General features: G+C 46.9%; 1 long non-coding RNA gene across 1 annotated transcript; it reads left to right on the plus strand.

The window, feature by feature from the left end:
* The first annotated feature begins 12553 nt into the window (after positions 1–12553).
* LOC125757529 (uncharacterized) lies at positions 12554–15542 on the plus strand. The gene is made up of 4 exons (XR_007415296.1): positions 12554–12788; positions 12855–12926; positions 14970–15034; positions 15403–15542. It is a non-coding gene; the product is annotated as an uncharacterized LOC125757529 (long non-coding RNA).
* The last annotated feature ends 12357 nt before the right edge of the window (positions 15543–27899 follow it).

Below are 27899 nucleotides of genomic sequence, written 5' to 3' on the forward strand. Positions count from 1 at the left end.
GCGCATATGGTGTTTAACTGTGGGAGTCATTGCATGTGTTGCCGTTACGTTCACGCCAAGCAGATATACTCGGCTAAAGTGGCTTTACATGGAATTGTTTCTCGCTTCGACAACTTGCACTGGCACTGCCACGACCCCTTCAGCCCTTCAACATTGAACTTATTTATTTATTCATTATTTATTTATGACATACCTGCATCGCCCCAGTAGGCATTATAGCAGGGGGCCCACTCTTCCTGGAAGAGGGGCCCCTACCTTCTTTGTATGTATATATATATATATGTAAAGACACGTAGCTTGTGAAGAGGCTGTCTTCGGTTGCCGTAAGACAAATAGTAAAGGGATATCCGCTTCTAAAAAACAGTTTATTTGTCAACGTTTCGATCGCAGACCGGTCTTTATCAAGGCAATTTACGAGGCTTCGATGGGCTTTTATAGCATCGTCCTCCGGGCAGGTATAGAGAGAGAACTAATAATAAAAACTAAAAATGTAAAACTTTAGAAAAATATATAAAAAAATTCGGCAGGTCCCACCTACAGTGGGAGTCGATGTGATGCGAAGCATGCGGTGGGAAGGTGACTGTGGTGTAATATTTTTTTACTGAGCTAAACGTTACAAAATGACGCTAGAGATATGTATAAATTTTATACGCCCACATATATGTTGAAGAGCCGCATATTTGTTATATAACCAGTTGTTTGCAGTTGGGTAACGCTGACAACGGCAACGTGGGTATTATACCAACACCAGAAGCCGTAAGCTGGTATGCAGTGCTTATACTTGTCCCTTGTGATAGAGAACGCACGCACGTTTCACGAACCCGTGTGCATGTGTGGAAGACATTCCTGGCAGTTCTTGAACAAGGTCATCATCCCCGTGATCAGTGAGCACCAGCAGCTGGTCATGACTTGTTATCGGATCAGGTCGTGATCGCGGTGACGAGGGGCAATGTGCAGTGAAGTATGACGTATAGTACAGCCGGATGCCTCAGTCATTTCGTCGAAAAATTGTCTATAGATAGAGCCGGCGACATATTGGAATCTGAAGTCACCCTTCGCGTTGGTGATGTATGGGCCGTCGAGGCTGGTAGGCCTGGATAGTGCTACGTAGACCAACATCAGTGGATGGCGCTTGTCGTATTCTTAGACTACCTGGGCGTATGTGGCCTACGTAGCCTAGTCTACAAAGCGGCTGTCAATCAATCTGGCATCATCCTCGGTCAGCATGAGGCGATCGCCCAGCCTCGTAAGAAATGAAGAGGACACTGCGTCGTTCTGGCGGACTAAGTGCACTTTACGGTGCGATGATGTGAATATCATACGTAACTTTCGTTAATGTATTCCTCCGGAGTCGAGCAATGCTTGAATATAGCTCGCTGAATCATAGGGATACAAATGTAATGTTTATCAGACTGCTATAAAAGCGGAGCTAACATTGGAACCACATACTTTAATCTGATATGACGTCTGTATTGTAGGAGTATACGCATCGTAGGAGTATCATGTATAGTGTTTATTGCTTTCTTGTAAAATTAGATAGCAAGCACCACAACCACAACTGACGTTGCACCGCCAATACGCCTGCAGAGGCTGTTTTTCCAAACCAGTTCATAGACCTGGCGTGGCTCTGTGGTAGAATACCTGATTGCCACGCAGAATGCTTGGGTTCGATTCTTGCTGGGATCCTAATTTTCATTCTTTCCATTCGTCGGGTCAAGCCCCGCCACGGTGGTTTAGTTGTTATGGCGCTCGGCTGCAGACCCGGAGGTCGCGGGATCGAATCCCGGCCGCGGCGGCTGCATTTTCGCGGTGGAGGCGAAAATGTTTGAGGCCCGTGTACTTAGATTTAGGTGCACGTTAAAGGCCCCAGGTGGTCGAAATTTCCGGAGCCCTCCACTACGGCGTCTCTCATAATCATATGGTGGTTTTGGGACGTTAAACCCCAGATATTATTATTATTATTCGTCGGGTCAACGCTGCCGATGTCGGTTTTTCTTAGCGCTCTCGCATTTAATGTCTGTTCTCGCCGTTCCTGGGTAGATATAAACTGTCAATCACCTGTGGCGCATACCCATGCACCGCGGCCCGTGGTAAGCGGGTATGTGCCGCACGTGTCTGGAGGAAAGGGTTTGACGACGCACGCGACAGGATTTTCACTTTATTCATGTCACGATTCGACAGTCGTATTCGTCAAATCATGTTACCCTCCCATGCAAATTTTGGTCGGCACCAAGTTAAGGAGGCGATCATGAGAGCCCCCAGACGTAGGCGGCTAGATAGATAGATAGATAGATAGATAGATACGTAGATAGAAACGCTCAAAGTGCCAGAGGTTCGCTAAGAAATGCTTCGCATTTAAAATGAGTAGCCAAAAGACCACGCGTATACCATAGCCTCCTATATTTTTACAGGAGGCTATTCGTATACACTGGGGCATACAAAGGGCACGTACATCCTCGAGGAAATAAAAGGAAAACACATAAGTGTATACATACATAATCCGGTGGACACAATCAGTAAGTGCATTCAGTTCGTCCATTGTCAAGCCCCTCTTCTCTGTCTCCCCCCTCCTCATTTGTTCGTGAAGCATAGTGAGGGGGTGAGGCTTCAAAAGAAGAGATAAGCGTTTAAAAAAGGGTCTACGGACTACAAGGTTCACGAGAGTCCTACTGTAGTTTAATATAAACAAATTATCACTCCGTATTACATGCACACAATACACGCCAAATGCAATAAAAAACGCACGTCAGACAAAAGCAAGAATTCCAATTATGATATCGTGAAGTATGATGCGACACGAATAAAAATAAAAGCTTTTTCTTTCCTTAATAATAGTTTTATCGGCGTCACTTCAGCTACGATCACGATCTATGCAATCGATTCCTGCGTCATAGCGCGCATCATTTCGCGGTTTGTAGACAACGATTACCTCGCACGGTGTTTTGAATTTCAAGGCGTTCGTAAATCGAGCGTGAGACTTATACCCTTGTTATACCCTTGTTACACAGACAGCCTAAACCTAGGTTATGCGTAACCGCGGTTATGCCGCTATTCGCGGTTGTACGAAACCGAGCTTGGGGACCTCGGTTTGGCAGTTAACCGAGAAAATGGCGGCCTCCATGGAGGACGTGTGTACGCCGGCGAGCGTTCGTGAAGAACGAATGGGACTGCGCGAACCAAAGAAGGCCTGATTAGGCTTTGGGAAAACAATTTGCGTCATCTACAGAACACCTCAAAGAATGCGAAAGTGGACGCAGCAATAACAGCCGAGTTGAACGCCGGACTGCCGCCAAACGCAGAGCCATTGACGCCAAGGCAAGTCCGCTTTAACCGAGGACGCTTGTTCGCCGTGTAACATCGGCGAACCGTAGTTCGCGCTAACCATGGTTCAACGCGGTTAACCATGGTTGGTCGTAACTGCGGTTAACTTGCCTGTGTAACAAGGGTATTACGCGACGGGCGCTACAACCTAGCACATCATTCCAGGCTGGTGTAACTGCATTCCGTTAAGACGACGCAACTGCCCCAATAGGCACACCACATAATCAAACACGCGCCGGCTGACCACAAGTACTACCTTCTTATAATGCACAGACCACTGCATATTCTCGACACCAGGTTTGTTTACTTTCGCATTGTGTTGCGCTAACGGGTTATGTTGGTCGCTTTCTTTCTCCCACTCTTCATCTGTACATACGTCACTTATATAGGCTCAGAGCACGGCGCATATCACAATATATCACCAAGATACCCACGTTGCGAGCTCTAACCCCCCTCCCCCCCACACACACACGCACATGTGGCAACGCTAATGCCATGGCTGTTACGGGCAGTAAATCGTACATAGACGAGCACATTCCGACTTCACTATCACCTCACTGCACACGAATGAACGCGACGACAATTGCCGGTGTGGTGACCCTCAGGCGATATGCTTGGTGTATTTGAGCGATGGACGGAACACACGCCGTGTTGCAACTTGACGCTGCCGAAACGACGGAACGCGCTAAAGCGTTGTAAAACACTCCGAGCTGCTGCCGCTTCGGTGCAGTTGAAACGCGGCACAGTCACAAGCTTCTACTGCATCAAATGACGACCGGCGAGGATGATGTTTGGTGCTTGCGCATAACAGCACGGAAGAGCTTCTTATGGAAGAAACAAACACCGCAGGAAATTCGAATTGACGGATGTCGGCCTCGATGCAGCGGTACCTCGCCTCTCGTCGCGAACGGCGCCATGTTGCATTTTTCATTGGTTCGTCTTAACCGTTACGTCATGGTAAAGAGCGGCCGTAGTTGGACGCGCATAATACAAAGGGACAGCGGTACAGTTTACTTTTTATTCTTAGCTTGTCACCGACTATAAGTGGCAATAAAAAGATGCTAGATGGTTCTTGATTGTGATCACCATTCAGGCTACAACCGCTTGAAAATGAATGTGAAACAGCAGTGAATGTAGATGCCTAATGTTTGCGTTTCATTCTATCCGCACTGTACTTTTCGATGTCAGTGTACGTTGAGGAAAATCAGATGGTCGAAATTTCCGGAGCCCTCCACTGCGGCAGGCCTCTTAATCATATCGTTGTTTTTGCAGTTAAACCCCCCGGCATGATTAATAATTTTAAATGCGAAGCATTTCTTAGCGAACCTTTTGCACTTTGAGCTTTTCTATCTATCTATCTATCTATCTATCTATCTATCTATCTATCTATCTATCTATCTATCTATCTATCTATCTATCTATCTATCTATCTATCTATCTATCTATCTATCTATCTATCTATCTATCTATCTATCTATCTATCTATCCACCTACGTCTGGGTGCTCTCGTGATCGCCTCTTAACTTGTTGTAGACCAAGATTGGCAGGGAGGGTAAGAGGATTTGACGAATATGACTGTCGGGTCATGGCATGAATAACGTGAAAATTCTGTCGTGTACATCGTCAAAACCTTTCCTGCAGACACGTGTGGCCCATACCCGTTCACCACGGGCCGCGGTGTACGGGTATGCGCCACAGGTGACTGACAGTTTATATCTACCCAGGAACGGCGAGAACAGGGACTTGTAATTTAAGTGCGAGAGCGTTAAGAAAAACCGACATCGCCAGCGTTGACCCGACGAATGAAAATAATCAAAATTATGATCGCAGCAGGAATCGAACACAAGAACTCTGTGTGGCAATCAGCTATACTACAACCAGGGCTGGGCAAAGATACTTTGAAATTGTATCGCGATACGATACAAGATACTCGGGCAAGAAGTATTTGAGATACAGATACAAGATACTAGCGCAATAATTGTATCCGATACGATACTTCCCAATTGTATCTTAAGATACTTCGATACATTTGCAAATTTACTATTACAGATCAATATAGTGAAGCAGCAAAGACCTATTTACAAAAGTGTTTACTGGAAAATTTCTTAATGCGACCAACTCTGTATAATTTTGTTGAAATGCCTACTTGTATCGAAAGTTCCATCCTTCTTGCTGAAAGTATACTCGTTTCATTCTGAAACAAATTATTCAGATTTCTTTGGCTGTTTAACATGACAGCTCTTTATACACTGCCCTGTCAGTGGTTTTTGTTTGACACTTTTGTAATTGATGGGTGTCGCTGCTCTACTTGGCTATCAGCTAGCGGGTCGCCATCTATTTGCAAGAACACAATTACGAAGCCTCCGCACGATGTCGCGATTGCCGCTGTGCAGTCTTACCTTGTCCGTAAGCGTATTACCGTATTCGCAATACCGCATCACCCGACAGTTGTAGAGCAGCAACGCTGGTAGCGATATTTCTTGTGTTGCATCGTTTGAAGACGATAACTGCAGAGTCAGTGCTCAAACTTCATTCAGGACATACAACTGCAATGGGTTTTTATGTTATACTTATCAGCTGGCGTAAAGCGTTCGTTAGCAACATATTCACTAACGTGCAGTCTTGCACCATTTCTTCTCCGAGAGGAGTTGCACCACCCAAAGACGTCTCAGACATATAGTATAACCGGCACAAAACGTCGCAGGATATCGCTGCTATTCACACTATTGCCACTTCTAGCTCTGCTACCTGCTGATTTCTAAAAGTGAAAAAACAAAAAATACGGTGACCTAAACAAGGAAAATGAATATAAGCGAAAAACAGGGCGGTTCCGTATTAAACAATCAAATTGAATAAGTATACACGTTTCACGTAAGCATAACCAAATATTTAGAAAAAGAAGTGGTTAACCGCGACTGAATGAAACCGACGGCATATGGTCTACCGTCATGTGGCGCTCGTTGTAGTGTTTTTTAATAGCGTTGAATTGGTTAATTAACTAAGGGCAATTATGCAACATTTTCAATATTCCCTTTAGGCCAAGTGCGCTTCGTCACGTAATAGAGCGCATTTGAAAACGACCGATAGAACTTTTTTGGCGACGTACATGCTCCGTGGCGAATGAAATCAAACCACGTCATTGCGCTCATGCACTACCGTACGGCAGCGCTCTGAAACGTGCTTCCACCGAAACAACCGGCGCGAACCGTCAGCCTATCGCTTCTCAGGGACTATGGCGTTTACTTGCCGTGTGCGGCAGTCAGAAATGCGGACGCACTGTGGAGCCGAGCAGCGGCCGCTCATTTTGCCGCGGTCCACTCGCCGGTCGTTGCGCTCGATGCACGTTTGAGGGCGCTGCAGTACGATAGCGCACGAAGGCAGTACGTGGTAGTATTTCTCCGGCTTTCTATAAACGCCGGAAAAAGTCACTACCTAGCATGTACAGCGGGGATGGAAAGAAATTTGAAGAGTGCTGCGCGCTGTTTTCCTCACGCTGCGACCTTGGTGACAATAAAAAGATGCTAGAATGGTGCTCGATTGTATAATGGAAGACTCTATTGGCTTTTATTACCATCCAGGGTACAATAGATTGAAAAGATATGCGAAACAGTGGAGAATGTAGATGCCGCACTGTTCTCGTTTCTTTACATCCCCCCTGTACGTTTCCACAAAAAGTTTGATCGGTCGTTTTGGAATGCCCTCTACAAAGTAACGAAACGCACTTGGGCCTAAAGTGAATATTATACATGTTGCATAATTCATCTTAGTGAATTAACAAATTAATCTATGTATAAAAATACGACATGGTTTACGACATCACAATAAACCATGTCGTTGGCTTTATTCAGTTGAGGTTAACCACTTCTTTGTAAATATTTGGTTCTAGTTACGTGAAGAACCCTGTATAAACACGATAAAGGCGGCACCCCTAAAAATTATGACAATAGAGCATGATGAATCGTCAATTTAAATCTTACGGTGAGACAAGAGAAGACTCATTACCTGTAGAAAATAGCATGAAACGGCTCGTGGGGACGCTCATGAGAAAAACCGAGTACTTATTACTTTGTTTCTTAAATCCCCTTCCTAACTTTCTTGATTTGTTTTATAATTTCATTTATTATAATGCAAACTGAATTTCGCTATTTTACTATATCGTAAGCAGAATTTTTGTTACGGTGTCATCTAAGCACGCTCAAATTATTCTCCTTTTGTCTTCATCATCGCCTTTACATAACAGTAAACTCACATGGAATTTATATATGGGAATAGTAGCAATGACGCAGGTAGTTAAAAAATTAAAATAAAGCAGAGAACGAATTTAGGAACAGGTTACAAAAGACATATTACAGTAAACAGGCGGGCAAAAACTATACAGAAGCCCAGGTAATGCAAACGGAGGACAGCAAAGAGAGCACTGTGCTAACGGTCCAATTATCATTAAAAGAATTTCTTGGATAATTCAGCAGGAAGTACAAAGAAAGAGTGCGCCAAAATATCTTCTGTTTCGTAAATGCTCGTCTCGTTCTACTGCATCCAGCATCGGCAACAGAGGTGCGACAGTTGTTATTACCTCATTTGTATATAAATGAATCTCGTCGTATGTAAGTGAAGCTTACATTCACGAGATATCGCTAATCGCTAATGTGTGAAAGCAGCGAGACGCAAAGCAACCCCATTCTTGCATTCCTGAGACTGCAAACGAAGCACAACGTGAGAAAAACTTCGATAACGACACTATCGATAACAATAATGACACATCATAATTTGAGCGGAAGGCGCCGCACACAATGGAGTACGCAACACAGTACCGTGGCTACGAACAAATGTCATAACACTGACACAACTACAAAGAAAGTAAACATCGAGAAAACAAAAGGCCGGATGCGCGTAGACTTTCGCGCGCTAGTTTTTGTCGAGGTGGCCCGAGTGCCATCACGCGACACTGCTCCACCAATGGGGACGCGTAGACCTAATAGCGTGTGCTCGCTGAAGCACTCTGGCGGAAAAAATAAAAGAATGTCACTGTCGCCTAGTTTTATTCTGGTGGCTTAGTGGTAGCAGTATCAGCTTGAGAAGCGGAGTTCAGCCACGTTTATTGTTTCGCTCGGGGGTGTTTCTATAGAAGTATCTTGTATCTTTAGATACACGATACATTATTGAATGTATCGGAAATACAGATAAAGATACTCGTTTTGCGGGACGTATCGCGATACAAATACAAGATACCCAAAGGGTATCTAAGATAGTATCTAAGATACATGTATCTTCGATACTGCCCAGCACTGACTACAACAGAGCCACGCCAGGTCTATAAACTGGTTTGAAGAAACAGCCTATGCAGGCGTAATGCCGGTGCGTTTGCGGTACTGGTTATCTAATTTGACAAGAAAGCAATAAATACTACATATGTACTCCTATGATACGGGCGTCATATAGGTCTGTCTGTCATATAGGTCTGTCGTTCCAGTGCTGCCTCCGCTTTTATAGCAGTTTAATAAACATTACATTTGTATTCATATGATTCAGCAAGCTATATTAAAGCATTGCTCGACCCCGGAGGAATACATTAAGGAAAGGTACGTATGAGATTCACATGATTAGACCATAAAATGCACTTATTTTCGATAACACTCACGTATCTACTCTAATGAGAGGGCTCACGTTACGTCGCACCATAAGTTACTCCTTTAACGCTATTGTTGTCGACGTGCCTGGTAAGCCCACGATGTGCACGCAACGACTACACTTTCAAAAAATTGGCAAGATGCCACGTACCGTGGGAATCGGTGTTATGCGAAGCACGCGGCTGGAAGGTGACTGTGACGTAATTTTTGTTACTGAGCGAAACGTTACAAATTCACGCTAAAGACCTGTATAAATTTTATACGCACGCATATATGCTGAAGAGCCGCATATGTGTTATTTAACCAGTTCGTTATAGTTGGGTAACGCTGCCAACGGCAAAGTGGGTATTACTAACACCAGAAACGGTAAGCTGATATATAGTGCTTATGCTTGTCCCTAATGATGGACAAGGCACGCACGTGTCACGAACCCATGTGCATGTGTGGAAGAGCTTCTTTACAGTTCTTGAACAAGTCATCATCACCGTGGTCAGTGAGCACCAGCAGCTGGTGATGACTTATTAGTGGATCCGGTCGTGATCGCGGTGACGAGGGATCTATGTGTAGTGAAGCATGAGGTATAGTACAGTTGTTGGAAATCGTGGATGCCTCGGCCATTTCATCGACAAATTGTATGTCGATAGAGCCGGCGACATGTCGGAAACTGATGTCACCCTTCGAGTTGATGAGGTATCCCTTATGAAAATGAGTCTTGAGTGTCTAGTGTCGACTAGGTGCGCTCCTAATGAGTCACTAGACAGACATTAGACATGCAAAGCCTAATGTCGTTTAACATTAAGTGTACATCGGAGAGTCAAATGACCATGTGCACTTTAATTTCTGGTGACTGAAGTGTTCAGACTTTCAGTTGCCGTTCCTAATGTCAAAACGCGCATCACAACAAAGAAGTTAAAAAGCCTTAATCGCCACCGTAAAATCAGTTTATCACAATAGACAAGCTCGTCTTTCAGAGACTACAAGCAATAAACAATTTGTGTTGCAATGTACACAAATATCGTGTTTCAGTAGAATGCGTAAATATTTTACATATATCGCCCATGCACCGGCGATCGAAGAATTGCTGACGACCCCGGCAAGGTTCATTATATTACCTGCCGCATATATAGAAGTAAGCATTTCCTTATTTTTAAAAGGCATGAGTCGATCACATATGCAAATATGAACAGATATGATCAAGTGACACTGCGAACACTCGCTCAGGGGCCCGTGTTGCCCATTTTTCCAGTAGAAGTTAACGGAGGAGAGTGGGGATTACCCGCACGGCGTCGCGAAGGATTTTGGGGGGCGGAGAAGAATTGGAACTGTGGACAATGGGTGACATACAAAAAAAAAAGTTCGTTGTTGTTGTGATAAAAATTAGGGACTGTTCTTATGCATGGTGCACTTACATATATGTCCAAAACAGAATGTTGTTGGTTGCAAAGATACGCGGACAAGCGTTTTTCCCAACCTCAAACTACTGTCTCTATCTCTCCTCGCTGTTGCAACGCTGGTCAGAAGCAGCCGACAAGCAAAGTTCGATTTGGCCTAACGTCGCGTACATCCTTCTCCCGCGCCCTGCCCCTCGTAATGTCGTCTCCACGCGACTCTCTTCCGTTCTCCACGGCGTCAACTCCTCTCTCCCTTCACTCCTTCCTTGTCCCATTCACCTCCTCTGTGTGCAACGTTGGGTGTCGCTTATCACACCCTACCCATTTCCTCCTCCCATCATAATCCCTACATCTTTCTATCCACGGGAGAGGGCAGTAACTTGAAACAAAAAAGCGTTTCTTTTGAGTAAGGACTCAGAGATGACCATCGTCTGGGATGCGAGTTTGAAAACTGCCCATTTCTAACTTTCATTTCCCCAAAACAAAATGTATAGTTGTATAACAAAATCGAAAAGCCATAACACATTCCCAACATGCACACACGGGTGTAAAAAAAGCCATACACTTTTTTGTATGTACAGTGACAAATAAAAACAACATTGCTTTATTTTCTACGGAGCGCTGTTTGAAGAGAGGGTCAGCACGCACCAAGGAGATATTTATATTTGTTCTGATTTAAGCAGCGTCATTTCGCGTTTTTGCACTTGTGAAAACGTCGCACCTTTTACGTGCACCTCACAGTCAAAATAGCGCCTTCGTCTTCAAGTGAGCGCTCGTCACCCTCCAGCTTTCCCGACGACTCGCCGAGGGAGCTTCTGACGAATTTCACTAGCAAATGGCTGTATAAGCCTGAGACGGCCGCTCGAACAATGAAATGGCCGTCACATGAGGTACGGAAGGTTCACAAATCAAAACTAAATTTGAAACGCGCGCCGAACCGGACTATTTCGCGGAGCAGTACATGTGCAGTAGCTCCGCCCCCGTAGCCTTCCCTTCATTGCCAAGAAAAGTTGTCCTTGGGGGCGCTTTAGTTGTTTGACAGCTTCCCGACGGAGGAAGCATTCCGGTATCAGATAAGTACCGGTATCTCGGTGTCAACCTTTGCACCTCCGCAGATCTCTATGACAAGCAAGAGGAGCACGTTGGACAGGCTTCGGTGAGGGCCGCCAACGTATTGCGACGGCGGAGTCTGTGGGGGTGCAACCGGTTTGTACTGGTGCGCGAACTGTGGAAGGCAGTACACGTGCCAGTGCTGACATTCGCCAACGCCGTCGTCTGCCTTTCCGCAGCAACACGCCAGTGGTTGGAAAGAGGTCAGCGGGAGGTTGGGCGACTGGCGCTGGCGTGTCATGGACGTGTAGCTGTCGAAGCTGTACAAGGTGACCTCGGATGGTCAAGTTACGAGGCACGAGAGGCAAGGAGCAAGGCGGCCTACGAAGGCCGTCTTCGCCTCATGAACGACCAGCGGTGGGCCCGTCGTGTATTTAGATACACAGCTATCAAGGGCATGAACACACCATGGCGCAGGCGTCTCCACAATCTGTGCCGCAAGTACTCCCTTTTTACTGACCCAGTCCAGGAGGACAGTGAGAGAAAATGGGCAGTAAGAGTACGGAATAGAGTGCAGGAAGCCGAGACGTCGATGTGGCAGGCGGCTATGGAAAAGAAACCTAGCCTGGCCCTATACAGAGCCCACAAGACCACCATCTCCGCCGAACGATTATACGACAATAGTGTCGGCAGTGCGCTTCTGTTTGAGGCCCGTGCTGGAGCGCTCCGCACTCTGGTGTATCGGCGTCACTTCGACCCGTCGTTGGCTGACGGCACTGTACAGTGCAGGACATGCGGGAAGGACGAGGAGAGCATTGAACACCTGGTGCTTCACTGCGAATGCCTGTGTCCTCGTCAGACAGATGGCGCCACACTACCGGAGGCACTCGGCTTTGTGAAAGACTGTGGCGCACCGGATGGAGGCTGCAGCCGCGATACCAACGTGCACCCCCTGGCAGCGACAGCAATAACAAAAGCAAGGCTTCTACAGTTGTGGTCAGGGAGACAGTGAACAATTGTGATGTTCATGGACCTGGTGTGATTTTTCTTTCTCTTTTTTTTTTAAATTTATCTGTTTTTCGTTCCGGTCAGGACACTAAAAGGTGCCCCCCCGGTATAAAGGGGAAGACCACAGACATCATCATCATCATCATCGGGGTGCGCGCGGTTTGTGTGTGTGCCATGCTGTGTTCTACAATGCTTCGTTACCACGTTTATCGATTATGCACGTTGGTTACGTGATTCAATATCAAGTGTACCTTCCAAGACGATCTAGGTCCTAGTCTCGTGACTGACGGCGAGTGCGGACGTACAGCAGCCTTTTGACAAGACTGTCGCCGAGTGTACGGTACATTGTGGACTGTAAAGCTGAAGAGTGCGCAGTGGATGCCTGATTTTGGTAAGTTCTAGAATATTTCTGAATTACACAGCTAGATCACTTCATTACATGACGTCTTTTACGCAGGAACCGAGTGTGATCGTCTGGGCGGTGTGTTCACTCTGCGGGGATGATGGCCAGAGGAAGGATGATAGACAGGTATGTTTTACGCTATGCTCAATGCTTTCTGTGCACTTTATACGGTTGTATGAAGCATTCACCATGTGTGTTCACTACCTACAACTGCAACGGGTGGATGAAGGCGCGTTGCTTTGCGCGATACTCCGCTTCTGTAACGCAAGCGTTTCGTGTAATGGCGCTCTTCGTCCTTGGCTGTTCGATTATTCCAAGAATGCCTGTCGCTCGGCCCGCCCGCTTCCCGCTTGCTGGAGTGCGAGGGTAGAGTGGGCATACAAAAGCGCCGCTGCCGCTTCTCTCCGGGAGCTGGATGACCTTGGGGACGCCTGCGCGATGTGTGTCGCAGGGAGGGTCACACTCGCGTTGTCCTTTTGGGCGCAGGGGACCGGAGTGGGGGAGGTGAGGAAGGAGGGGAGGACTGCAGTGCTTGAGAGCATGGCCAGCATGGCCCTTTCTCGTGGACGGGACGCGGCCGCGACCGAGGAGAGAAAGTGGCCCGTTCTTGGATTCCGCCGCTCAGAAGCGATCGTAAACCGAAATAAGAATCATTTGCAAGATTTTTTGTAGCCCAGTTGTGATTCCGTAAGTAAACTTCTTAGCGTCGTCGAAAATTACTGAAATCGACTACAGCTGTATACTGCACGAGATCATCGCCTGAAGCTACTTGTACGATGGCTTATCACTTCGGAAATAAAACTGCTTTAAACATAACGTTCATCGCCTAGCCTTCTCATGATGCAGGTACAAATGAAGTAACTCTTCAGGAAACTCAGTAATAATTGGCATGTAGTACGCGGGGAGGAAGATATCAAAACACGCTGCGGCTGCACATGCGCGCGCGGTGCTCTGCAGTGGCGTGTGTTTGTGGCTTTCTCCGCGACTACTGCACCGCGCTTGTTTTTGTTAGAAGTTAGTTGCACTATGGTTAGGATTTTAATCTGACTGTGCAAGGTCGTTGCTACGAGAAACTAACTTGCGTTGGGGTAACCCACTTGAAGATAATACAAGTCAGTGAATTACGTTATATTCTGGTACTAACACCATGTGTACATTAATTTGAAATAGCACAAGATGTATATAATTATCAATTCTAGACAAATATGCCAGTTAGTTGCGTTTGGCAAGGTGCCTTTTGTTGCAATATTTGTGTTTGAGAAAAATGATGTGAAATATTTTTCCCGTCGTTATATTGTTTCCTGAAGCATACTGGTTTATATTAACAGAAGTTATTGTAATGGTTAAGCAGCACTGTTCCAAGAGCTTTTTATCCACTGTGCTGAGGTGGCAAGAGCACACCTCAATTATGTGCTTATCTAAAGTTCATGTTTCTTTTGTGAGCTTTCCTTAAGGGAGCATGAAACTGAAAAAGCGCTCTTATTTGCAGGTTGTGCAAATAAGACGTAGCATTCATTGTGAGAGTGCTACTTTAATTTTATGAAGTAATTATTAGGGGAAACAAATCTCAATTCTCATATGTAACTATGTGTGCAGAAGTTTAGAGAAGGCTGACAAAAGTGGTTAACGGTTTTTTTTATGGCTTGCAGCACTACAAATTCAAACCGATATTCCAGGCACTGATTGGCTTTAACACGACTAGAATTACTTTCCTAAACGGCTCAAATTCATCATATAATACAATATGTAAAGCTCGACATTATGGAGTGTGCACATGGGCCACACATACTCTTATTTTATCAATTTATGCATTTTATATTGTGTAGCAGAGCTGATGCAATTTTCGTCATTTAAATGACCTATATGGTAATCTGCGTTCTCCAACCACATAATGTTTACTAAGTACATAACTTTCTGAAAGTTCGGCTTGCAATGGCACCATTACAGTTGTCTGCCATGAGCCGTTGCTCAGGTTATACCTGTTCTTATAGCCCAATCTGAGTCCATCATTCAAGGCCCTTGCTGGTATATAAACATAGACTTGCCTGAATACATTGTATGTATTGTGTGTGAGCAGTAAGGTCTGTGTGGTGCGCCAACTTATGAATGTTTTCTGGTATCCTTTACATATGTACCCGGTGATCTCACCTGTTCGTGGAACTGAAGCAGACGACAGCTTGCAGAAGAAGATGGGAGCGTTCTACCTGTGAGCCTGGTCGAGTTTATATTTTATGGTAGGCATTTGTTTCAATCTTTACAAAAAGCTTGGACATGTTGCGCCTGCTCATGAACCTATTGCACCTTTTTTGAGGGAATTCTAAGATCAAAGAAACAAGACCCTAGACGTAACTCCATTAATGTATACTTGATGCTGGACTTGACCTTCTGTGTTGTTTTCCTGTTTTCTAACAGGATTTGCTGAAAGTTTCGATTGGAAATGCGATATAAGATGCAATCTTGACTAACTCTAACTTCACAAAAGTGTTTTTGTCAACTACCTGCACGGGGCCTTGGCAGTACATCTAAGTGTTCTAAGTTGCACGATGTGTTGGATAAAGTTTTCTTTGCAACTCTTATATATTTACTGCGATCTTTCGTGCAGGATACACATGCATGGATACACATACATGGATTCCCTACAAGGACCCTGCGCATCAAAAGCAATCTGTCATCAATGTTAAGTAGACAGATTAAACGAAACGAAGATATGACAGGTGTACACCATATTTTTCTTTCATTTAACCTCTGCATGTTTCCCAGTCAATAAATGTTTTTATCCATTTTCTTTTGTTGAGAAATGTCTTTGTACAGCACAAGTGTTGTAGAAGGTGCATACTTGCACTTTTGTATGATGCTTGGCTGCATGTGTATCAACCAGCAAACACATTGTCAGGCACAACTAATATGTGATTCCGTACTATCATCCGGACATATCATAAATCTTATCATGCACTGTAATAGTTCTGTTTCAGGAATGTTATGAATGTCATTGGCCACGAAGCACAAGCTTGGCCGAGGGTCATCGCAAACACGATGTTTCATACTCACAAGAAAGTCACTTATAAGGACACATTAGAATGACGGTGGCCAATATGTTTTTGAATGACATTATGAGTACATTAAAACAATTCTGAAGAAATACATTAGAGAATCAAATTAGTGTTGATGTCAAAGGTCGTTTCATGCTCACTAGACTATCACATGTTAATACGCATCGGATTATCACATGTTAATCCGCATCAGACTATCACATGTTAATACGCATCAGAATAATTGGCCAATATGTTTTTGAATGGCATTTCAAATACATTACAAAATTCTAAAGGGACACATTAGAGCGTCAAATGACTGAAATGTCAGAAGTCATTAGACTTTCTTTTTGAACTCGTCTCACATTTTCATAAGGGATAGGCCGTCGAGGCTGGTAAGCCTGGATAGTGCTACGTAGAGCAACATAAGTGGACGGCACTTGTACTCATAGAGTACAAGGACGTATGTGGCCTACGTAGCCTTGTGTAAAAAGCGGCTGCCAATGAATATGGCATCATCCTCGGTCAGCATGAGGTCATCGCCCAGCCTCGTAAGAAATGAAGAGGACACGTCGTTCTGGCGGACTAAGTGCACTTTACGGTGCGATGGTGTGAATACCATACGTAACTTTCGTTAATGTATTCCTCCGGGGCCGAGCAATGCTTCAATATAGCTTGCTGAATCATAGGAATAAAAATGTAATGTTTACTACACTGCTATAAAAGCGGAGCCAACACGGGAACCACAGACGTTAATCTGATATGTAGCCTGTATCGTAGGAGTAAGCATCGTAGGAGTATCATGCAGTGTTTATTGCTTTCTTGCAAAATTGGATCGCCAGCACCACAAACACAATTGACGTTGCATCAACATTACGCCTGCATAGGCTGTTTTTCCAAACCAGTGTACAGACATGGCGTGGCTTTGTGGTAGAATACCTGATTGCCACGCAGAATGCTTGGGTTCGATTTCTGCTGGGATCCTAATTCTTATTCTTTCCATTCGTCGGGTCAACGCTACCGATGTCTGTTTTTCTTAAAGCTCTCACGCTTAAACTAACAACGTTTGTTCTCGCCGTTCCTGGGTAGATATAAACTGTCAATCACCTGTGGCGCATACCCGTACACCGCGGCCCGTGGTAAACGGGTATGTGCCAAACGTGTCTGGAGGAAAGGGTTTGACAACGTACGCGACAGGATTTTCACGTTATCCATGTCTTGACCCGACAGTTATATTCGTCCAATCCCCTTACCCTCCTATGCCAATTTTGGTCTACACCAAGTTGAGGAGGCGATCATGAGAGCACCCAGACGTAGGCGGCTAGATAGATAGATAGATAGATAGATAGATAGATAGATAGATAGATACGTAGATAGAAACGCTCAAAGTGCCAGAGGTTCGCTAAGAAATGCTTCGCATTTAAAACACGTCGATCCACCTCGTAACGCTTGGCTCAATGCCATAAAATAGAGCATAGAAGTACTCACTGACTGCTTCGCACGAGACCGATTCCCACAACGCGTGGGATCTGCCGAATTTCTTTTTTTTAAAGCACGTTGTTGCCTTTGATGAAGTAGTTAGAACAATGTTGAATTATTCATACTGAGAGTAATATCAGACGTTCATTGCCATTGCCCACACTTTAGCATATTTGTCTGAGCCTTAACTTTACGAAGAGTGTGTTTATTTTGACAGACGACACTGTCGACCTTTCCTATTTCCGTATATCATCAAATGTAGAAAATAAGACAAGTGGCTAAATTACGCTGGTTGTGTTCCTTGTACTAAACCGGCTTCCGGGGAACAATAAAAAAAGGTGGAGGAGACGAGCGAAAGCGGTGCTCAATATATTCCTTTCAGTGGTGTAGCCAGAAATTTGTTTCGGTGGGGGCACGTCCTTGGTTAGAAGTGGGGGCCGGACAGGCAAGTGTGGTCGATTGTCGTTTTGTGCTCTGCATATCTCATGGCAGAAAAAAATTTCGGGAGGGGGACATGCCCTGTGTGCCACCCCCTGGCTACGCCCCTGATTCCTATTCAGGATTACTCTTTCTTCTAGCAAGAACGTTTTGCTGTTTTAACCAGTCCTTTCCTCTCACTGGAAATACAACGTATGTGAGGGTTTTTTTTTTGCTTAAAAAGTATTAATGGTCAAATAGATTTGCGATTTCTTCGTCTAAGATTTATTTGACGCGCTAGAGCCTGAACATTTTCAAGTTGTTTTGATGGTAAAGCGCTTTGGCATACCACGAACTCGTTTCGGAACTATTCTGAGCTTCTGAACCGAGGAACCACTCTGAAGGCGTACAGTTAGATTATCATATGTGGGCGAATATCAGCTATTGTGTTTTTCTTTACAAATCGTGTAAAACGTTCACTTCCTGCGAGCTTAGCAGGCTGCTATGCTCGCACGCTGTTTAGCTCGCGGCGATGCGCTACGCCAGGCAAAAAGATAGCGTCAGTCAAAAGCGCGAATGCACGTTTGTCCCTCACCTCGGGTGCAGCTACAGCTGCCTTCACTGGTGCCCTCTATTGCACTTCTTTTCTGCAGCTGCGTTTAGGATGACGTTGCCGCTGTGGAATGTTGACTACAGGTCATTATCACAGGGTAAGTAACCGGAAAGGTTTCCGTGAGCTTTACTCTTACGCGTATTTTGCATCTTTCCTGGCATTCCAATGCGGTCCTTTCTGTACGAGTGGCTTGTTGGGACGAAAAATACAGTTTCGCTACCGTAGCATAAATAGCCTTTTTTTTCCCCGACTGATTCCTTCAAACAAATTCTGCACGATTTAACAACTTCTGGGATTTCGTCAGATGCAGTTGTGTCGTGCGGAATTACCGCAATAACCACGTTGCCTTCTTTTTCTGTCATTTTATTGCAGCTTTACTTCACGTGAGATTCCATAATGTTATATTACTTACAGCCCAGACCAAAATAAGCTTGCCAGTTGGTTTTCTATGTAGGAAAATCACAGTACTTCGCGATCCTATCTTTGCTCTTTCTTCGGCGGATGCAACCGAACTGCAACAGTCAGTTGCTTCACCATCAATTGCATAAAAGATGCTCCGATGCCCGTGGGCTGACGCGAAACTGTGCATTTTATTCGCTGAAAGAAACGTTGTGGGATAACCAGCTCGCACGGGAGAGACGTATTTTATGTACTTTAATTTGCTTGATCACTTCACAGTGTGTTTTCTAAAGGTATAGTTGAAAAGCTTATCTTACTAGCGATATAGCTGTATCGCAAGAAAGAATGTGGGCATTTTTGTTATGATCGCACCGTTTTTTTATCGGAAACAATCATGCGTATTCACCAATATTAGTAAGTAAAAAGTGCCGCACACGCTTTTTTTTCTATTTTTATGTAGCGAACTAGTTACACGCCTTGCGCACGCCGCGCCGGAGTGTCTAGAAACTTTTTTTTTGTTATTTAAAGAAGCCATGCAACATTTTTCCAAGTAGCCGTGGAATAGCTTTACTAAAAGAGCTTGTTGCCTCACGAATCGACCACCGCAATAATTTTGACAAGCCGTCCAGTACGAGCGGAGTTGCAAAGATTTGTCGGAGACTGTAATTGCTTTCTGTCTTTTGTCGTCCCGACGAAATTGCTGGAAGCTATGTAGGGACGGCTGGCACGGGGGAAGAAGCTACGTCACGTGCGCCTGGTGAGCTTGAGCACTTTTTATTTTTTTTTCTTCGAACGCGTGGCGTACTTTCAGTGCAATGGCGCGCGCGCGTGGGCAAGTGGTGGCCTCCGGCGGTGGCCGCAGTAACTACCGGACGCTCCATGTTCATATCATCCAATGGCGTGGAACTTATGTCAATGACGCAGTGATTTTGTGTAAAAAGCATCATTTGTTCAGAGAAGAGGAAGCGACTTTTGGATGACTTCGAGAATTTATTGAAAATCCCCCGCGTGCTGCGCTGTTTGGCTTGCGTGTTCTCTGGAGTCTCGACGACCGATCGCCAGCGTTTTCTCACCATGCTGGAAAAATGTTGCAGGGCCCCTTTAAAGGGGTACTGACACAAAATTTCGCGGCCGAGATAGCCTGCTGGATCGATTGCCGTGCACGTGCGTGTACCATCTGCAAAATATCGAACGCGAATAAAGCTTGGAAGGCATTTTATATGAATTTTGAAGTGCGCGAGCGCGATCCAGCATTATAGGCCGCACCTAGTGCATTGACACCCTCGGAGGTGACCCCCCTACTTCCCCTACGTAACCGTTGCAGACGGTACAAGTTGTGATGACGTCGTAGCCGCCATTTCTGTTTTGACGCGCTCGCCTCGCCGCTGCGCTGTTGGTGGCTGCTCAGTGGCTGCTCGTGAGTGTGTGGCCGCGGCGCACGCGTTGAAAGTTTTGTGTTTGGCGACACTACCGCTTTCCCGTTTCCTGCTCCCAATGACTTATTGATTTCCCTGTGCTGCCTGGGCGGAAATGCGTCACTGTTCTGTGTGCTCACGTTACCGAGCCTTTCACTCGCTAGGTGGTGATAGTTGCACCCGGCGGCATGTCGTTTTTGGAGCTCTGTCAAACCGAAAGTGAGGCTGTGTCAGTAATGAGGAGCTTGTAATTAATTATCTGTCGCGCGCTGCAGCAAACGTTGTGCCGTGTTATGACTTACAGGCCCCCAGCAACACATTGCAGCAAAAAAACGCGGGGCGAAAATTTTTGTGTCAGGACTCCTTTAATACTGTTCTGATAAGCTGGAGCACGCAACGCGAACAGTACAGCTTATTCTGGAACCAACGGGGCCACCAACGATAGGGCTAGAACCTTCGCTGCCACCTGTGTGAATGCTGATGCGTCTTACCTCAGATGAGATGACTCTACGGCCGACTCTTTTCTCGCCGTTATCAGTGTACTGTGTGTATTGCTTGCGCGGGCACATGCTCGCCCAATGCCAAGCTCCGTTTTTCCGTGTCCTGCTGTGCATATTTCTTAACCCTCGGGGCTACGTGACACCTCTCGTAATATGTTTTCATGCTGAGAAGATTAGCTCAATATTATAAAACATGCATTTTGATTTATTTGTATCACTGAGCTGCAAACATTTATTACATACATATCCAAACTTTACGTCAAATGCTGTGTCGCTGATGTCAAATAATCGGTTAACACCGCTATAAATTGCGACTGCAACGTTCGACATAGGAACAAGCGTTTAATAACTAATTAATGTGCAACGAACTTACAGAAATGGCCAAACGCAATATATTATTATTGTTACTGTGATACGCCACGATATAAATATATTCAGGTGTGTGAATGCAAAGACGTTGACAATAGCACAGTGTGGGTTAGAATAACTTTATATTGCCACGAACTATGCCTCATTATTTGTTCTCGTAGCTGTTTTGTGGCCAGCGTCTGGCCGCGCCCGATCGTCTTATCTACGTTCGAAGCAAAGCGCATGTTTCCTTCTTTCTCTTTGTTATGTCGCGCTAGCTGTCTCATTTTGATAGGGGAGAGCGTTTCGCCCTGTCGCCACCAGTCTAGAGTTATCGGGGTAATCCGATGGTGCGGAAAGAATAACGCCGCGGTATCTTTCTTCCGCCGACGGTTGCCTACGCACGTCGTTTTGTCGGCTCTGCTTCGCCGCCCATGTTTTTGCTTTGAATCTGTTGCGGAGCACAAGTTCGCTCTAATAATAATATCTGGGGTTTAACGTCCCAAAACCACGATATGATTATGAGAGACGCCGTAGTGGAGGGCTCCGGAAATTTTGGCAAGTTCGCTCTAATAAACGTTCTTTTTTGAAAGAACCTGTCATCGTACTTGGCTACGTGACATCTGGTGGAGGTGCGGGGTACATGAACCCTCAACCCTCTACAAGTGACCAGGCAAGTGAAACTCGTACCAGCCGGCGACAGCAAGGTCTTCAGCCGGAGTTTGGGGTGCTTCCAGAGAAGGTGATGAAAGACATCGTGACCACCGTGATGAACGACGCCACCACGATGACTAATGCTACCAATCCTCCCGTAGTCCTTCAGCAACCCAGGGAGCCGCCACCATTTCATGGGTCGCCCTCGGAGGATCCCGAAGACTGGCTGGAGCAAGTTGAACGGGTCAAGCTGTTTAACCGTTGGGACGATGAGGAGACACTGAGGCACGTGTTCTTCTACCTTGCCGATTCAGCCCGCACTTGGTTCGAAAACCACGAGAGATCCCTAGAGTCCTGTCAGGGATTCAGGACGCAATTTTTAACGACTTTCACTATGGTCGTGCGGAAGGAGCGGGCCGAAGTCTTGCTGCAGACGCGCAAACAACACCCTAACGAAGGGGTTGTTGTATTCGTCGAAGAAATGACAAAGCTCTTCAGGCGCGCTGACCCCGAAATGGCGGAAGAAAAGAAATTGCGCCTGTTAATGCGTAGCGTGAAGGAGGAACTGTTCGCTGGGCTGGTCCGTAATCCGCCGAAAACCGTTGCCGAGTTCGTGTCCGAGGCTAGCACAATTGAGAAGGCCCTCGAAATGCGTGCCAAGCAGCATGACCGCCACTTCTTTGACGCAGTCAATGCCAACTACGTTGACGCAACACGGATTTCGACTGACACGCTACGCGAGAGCATCCGCGCAGTAGTAAGGGAGGAGCTACGAAAACTTTTCCCAGCGGAGCCGCAGCCCCAAGTCGCCTCCCTAAGAGATGTGATCCGTCAAGAGGTGCAACAAGCACTAGGGACCACTACGCTATCGGAAACACCCCGTGAGCCGCAGGCTATGGCCTACGCCACTGCTATTCGCGCCCCTCGCCCTCCCGTACCTCGTCGCCAGGAGCCTCATTACCACGGTCCTTCATCGCCCGCCCGACCACCTACGCTGCAACACTAGACACCAGGGAAGACCGACGTGTGGCGAACCCCCGACCGTCGTCCGCTGTGTTACCACTGCGGCGAAGCCGGTCACATCTACCGTCGCTGCCCCTATAGACAACCCGGGGCTACCGCAGGAACAGCTGGAAAAGCTAACGGCTTTGCTACTGCGCTACAGCGACTGTTTCTCGACGACTTCGAAGCTACGACAGACTCCCCTTGCAAAGCACCGGATAATCACCGAAGATGGCGCCCTACCAACGCGACAGTCGCCTTACCGCGTGTCTCTTCACGAGCGCGAAGCGATTCGGACACAAGTCGAAGACATGCTCGCTGACGACATTATGCAACCGTCGAAAAGTCCCTGGGCTGCCCCGGTAGTGCTCGTGAAGAAAAAAGACGGCACTTTGAGGTTCTGCGTCGACTACCGACGGCTGAATAAAATCACAAAAAAGGACGTATACCCACTTCCACGCATCGACGACGTCCTCGACCACGTTTGCCACGCGAAGTACTTTTCTTCGATGGATTTGAAAACAGGGTACTGGCAAATTGAAGTGGATGAAAGGGACCGTGAGAAGACAGAATTTATCACGCCGGACGGACTGTATGAGTTCAAGGTAATGCCCTTTGGACTATGTACAGCACCGGCAACATTTCAAAGAGTCATGGATACCATACTAGCCGGTCTCAAATGGCACACCTGCCTCGTCTACCTCGACGACGTCGTCGTATTTGGACGAAATTTTGATGAACACCTTGCGAGGTTGGAGTCTGTGCTCGAAGCCATTCGTACGTCGGGGTTAACGTTGAAACCTGAGAAGTGCCGTTTCGCGTACGAGCAACTGAAGTTCTTGGGCCACGTCGTCAACGCCGAGGGAGTTATGCCTGACCCTGCGAAAACTACAGCCATAGCAAACTTTCCGAGGCCGAAAGACAAGAAAGGCGTGCGAAGATTCCTCGGACTGTGCGCGTACTACCGGCGCTTCGTGAAAAACTTCGCAAAAATTGCCGAACCGCTCACTCGCTTGACGAAAGACAGCGTTCAATTTTGCTGGGAGGAAGCGCAGCAGAACGCGTTCTCTGAGCTGCAAAATCGACTACAGAGCCCGCCTGTGCTTGCACATTTCAACGACTCTGCCGAGACAGAAATGCACACAGATACAAGTGACGTAGGCTTGGGTGCTGTCCTTGTACAGCAGCAGAACGGCTGCGAAAAAGTAATCGCTTATGCCAGCCGCAGCCTTTCAAAAGAAGAAAGCAACTATTCGGCCTCCGAAAAAGAATGCCTTGCCATAATATGGGCCATTTCAAAGTTTCGTCCGTACGTCTACGGCAGGCCGTTTAAGGTGGTAACGGACCACCATGCGCTGTGTTGGCTCGCAAATTTGAAGGATCCTTCTGGCCGCCTGGGGCGATGGAGCCTGCGCCTGCAGGAATACGACGTCACCATCGTCTACAAATCTGGCAGGAAACATTCGGACGCCGACTGCCTATCACGTGCTCCCGTCGACCCACCGCCGCAGGACTCCGATGTGGACGCCGCGTTTTTTGGCATCGTGACGGAAAGTGACCTAGCCGCCAAACAGCGGGCCGATCCCGAGCTGCGCGCCATGATCGACCACCTCGAAGTACACAACGTCACCGTGCCAAGGGCTTTTAAGCGCCACTCCGCTGCATTCTGCCTGAGAAATTCGGTGCTCGTGAAGAAGAACTTCGAGCATGCAACGAAAACGAAGTATCTTCTCGTCATCCCCGCTAGCCTCCGCAACGAAATCTTGGCAGCGTGCCACGACGAACCAACATCAGGGCACCTCGGCACAGCACGCACGCTCGGAAAGATCAAGACAAAGTACTACTGGCCCCGTCTCATATCCAACGTCACCCACTACGTTCGGAGCTGCCGTGACTGCCAGCGCTGGAAAACGCCGCCGACTAGACCTGCCGGACTTCTGCAGCCGATCGCCGTGCCATCGAGGCCCTTCCAACACATCGGCATGGACCTTCTTGGCCCTTTCCCCACGTCACGGTCCGGAAACAAGTGGATTGTAGTAGCCACAGACTACGTGACACGCTACGCAGAAACCACCTCGCTGCGCAGAGGGACTGCAGAAGAAGTCGCCAAATTTTTCATCCACCAAGTGGTGCTGCGACACGGAGCCCCTAAAATCCTAATCACGGACCGCGGGACGGCATTCACTGCAGAACTTATGCAAGGTGTCTTGCGCTACAGCAACACGGGTCACCGAAAGACCACGGCGTATCACCCCCAGACGAACGGGCTAACCGAATGCCTCAACAAGACAATTGCGGATATGCTGTCGATGTACGTCGACGTTGAACACAAGACGTGGGATGAGGTACTCCCTTATGTCACGTTCGCGTACAACACAGCTATCCAAGAAACTACGCAGATGACTCCATTCGAGCTTGTCTACGGACGACTGCCGACGACGATGCTCGACGCCATGCTGCCACACGTCGAAGACGACGACCTCAACGCCGATGTGCAGGGGTACCTGCAACGTGCGGAGGAGGCCCGCCAGCTGGCTCGAGTGCGTATAACGGACAAGCACCTCGTGGATGCCGGACGCTACAACCTCCGGCGCCGAGACACCGATTATCACCCAGGGGATATTGTGTGGGTTTGGACCCCAATCTGACGTCGCGGACTCAGTGGGAAGCTCCTGCGACGGTATTTCGGCCCATATAAAATTCAACGACGTGTTGGTCAACTCATCTATGAGGTTGTCCCCGACAGTGACTGTGGCACATCCCGACGACGCACGCGGCCCGAAATCGTCCACGTGGTTCGGCTGAAGCCTTATTACGCCAGATGACTTCTTTTTTGTTTGGTCTACTTTTACTTTATTAGCATCGGCTCGATGCCCTCTTACGGGGGGGGGCAATGCCACGAACTATGCCTCATTATTTGTTCTCGTAGCTGTTTTGTGGCCAGCGTCTGGCCGCGCCCGATCGTCTTATCTACGTTCGAAGCAAACCGCATGTTTCCTTCTTTCTCTTTGTTATGTCGCGCTAGCTGTCTCATTTTGATAGGGGAGCGCGTTTCGCCCTGTCGCCACCAGTCTAGAGTTGTCGGGGTAATCCGATGGTGCGGAAAGAATAACGCCGCGGTATCTTTCTTCCGCCGACGGTTGCCTACGCACGTCGTTTTGTCGGCTCTGCTTCGCCGCCCATGTTTTTGCTTTGAATCTGTTGCGGAGCACAAGTTCGCTCTAAGAAACGTTCTTTTTTGAAAGAACCTGGCATCGCACTTGGCTACGTGACAATATTGCGAAGTTGTGCCAAGCAAACTCTTTACACTCATACTTCACTAAGCTAAACCTAATCTCACGTTTCAAAGTGGCATATACTTGTACAAGACTATTAAACGTTTTAGTGCAAGTATCCATTTATGTCCATACTGGAACATATTTACGCCACTATCTGCCTCTACAGAAGATTATTTAGCTATTCACAATGACCACGAACTAGAAGTTGTGCGCTGTGGGATTCAAGATGGCTCCTGGAGGAGGGAAAACCCGTTTATTAGCATATGAACAGATAGGACGTGCAGACATACGGCCCGCGCCACTTTCACCGAATGAGGTTGTGAACTGCACTGACGTGGATATCAGGCCAAAATACTTGCCCAAACCATGGAAAGTGCAAAATGCTCGCTACCGCATTATTTACCGTGGTGTGAGAGGTTATATTTCAGCAATACGTTTTGTTGGGCTAGTTGGTTCATGACTTCTGAAGGAAAAAATTATAGCGCAGCAGAGCAACACACGGACAAACACACACGGTAGCGTCGGTCCCGTCCTCTCTATTTGTCCGTCTGTTGCTCTGCGCTACAATTTTTTCCTTATATTTCAGCTCTGTTATCGTACATTAACGATCCTTTACGAAACCCTGTGCACGCTAGAGAAAATGTATGAACTGAACGGCACTCCAAGTATACGCACCATGCCTGCCTGTCGGATTTGCCGTAGTAATAGGCCGCTGGCGAGTAACGCCATCGTTGCTGCAAAGCACTGCATGGTTAGCATGACGATGGTTTCTAAACATGTTGCTCTGTCATCATTATTTTTGTGGTGAGGAACGCGGAGTGCACACTTCACTGCTCTCGGATGTTACAGGTTTATGAGCACCTCGAAACGAATGCACACGCAGGCTTTTCGCAGCGTCGAAGAATTTCTGAACAACCACACCGCTCGGTCGGTAATGGCGAAGTTCATTTGGCAACTCAGCGGCGCGGTTGAGGACGCGATCGCACGTTTCGCTTCCGCTCGTCGAGCTTGTTGGCAGCATGCGGCCACTGAAGTTGCGCTGCGTGCATTGCATCAGAAGAATTTTGCTTTTATTTTGATCTCAACATTATGGTACATCAAGTACCGTCAACATGACTTACGATTGTGAAAAGCTTGCTACTACAGCATCTTCATCGACGTTGTTGCTATCGGTGGTTTCACAGCCTTCGATGTCTCGTGAAAAATCCTCATCATCAAGGTCACGGTGCCTTTGATGTCACGTGGTCGTGACGTCGACGAAGACAGCAGTCAGCACGTCCAAGATGAAACTGTTTATTTGGCCGAACACGTGGCCGGGAAACTGAAAGTCAAACTACAGCAATACACTGATAGCGGCGAAGAGAGCGTCGATCGTCGACCAACTGCTCATGGCTGGGATGCGCCGTCTTTTATACATCACGCATCGAACTTTCCAGTCTTATCACTCGTTGTCGCGCAAGCACTGGAATAACCTAGACTATTCGCGTCCTGCGTGCAATCTTAACAAAACCATCTACTACACTCGCGAAGCTTCTCGAACACTGCGGCGCGGTCAGCGTCGAGCGTTGATAACCGCCCTTGCTGGTCAAACCCGAATACATCAAAATAAAAGAAGGAGCGGGCGTGGCAATATCACTGTCAAAATCAATCTAAACAATTTCCTCCCCCGAAAGTTTCCTCACTTTCTCCGCGTTCTGGGCTCGTAGAACACTTTGGTTGCAGTGTGCTGCCACCTATCAAAGAAGTAACAAACATGTAATACAGCGTTGGCTACGAAAGCAACACACGGCTGAAGGACGACGTTGAGAGCGGGGCTACCGATGAAATTTCGCCAGCTGGGGTCCACGTAGATATACACATATTCCACCAATCAATCACTCACCTTTAATCTCCGTGGGAATGCGTCTGCTGAGGACAAGATTTAGGCCGCATCGCGGCCGGTACTTGGTCGTAGTTCACGATAGC

This window comes from Rhipicephalus sanguineus, chromosome 2 (assembly GCF_013339695.2).
Source record: "Rhipicephalus sanguineus isolate Rsan-2018 chromosome 2, BIME_Rsan_1.4, whole genome shotgun sequence".
Taxonomy (NCBI): Eukaryota; Metazoa; Arthropoda; class Arachnida; order Ixodida; family Ixodidae; genus Rhipicephalus; species Rhipicephalus sanguineus.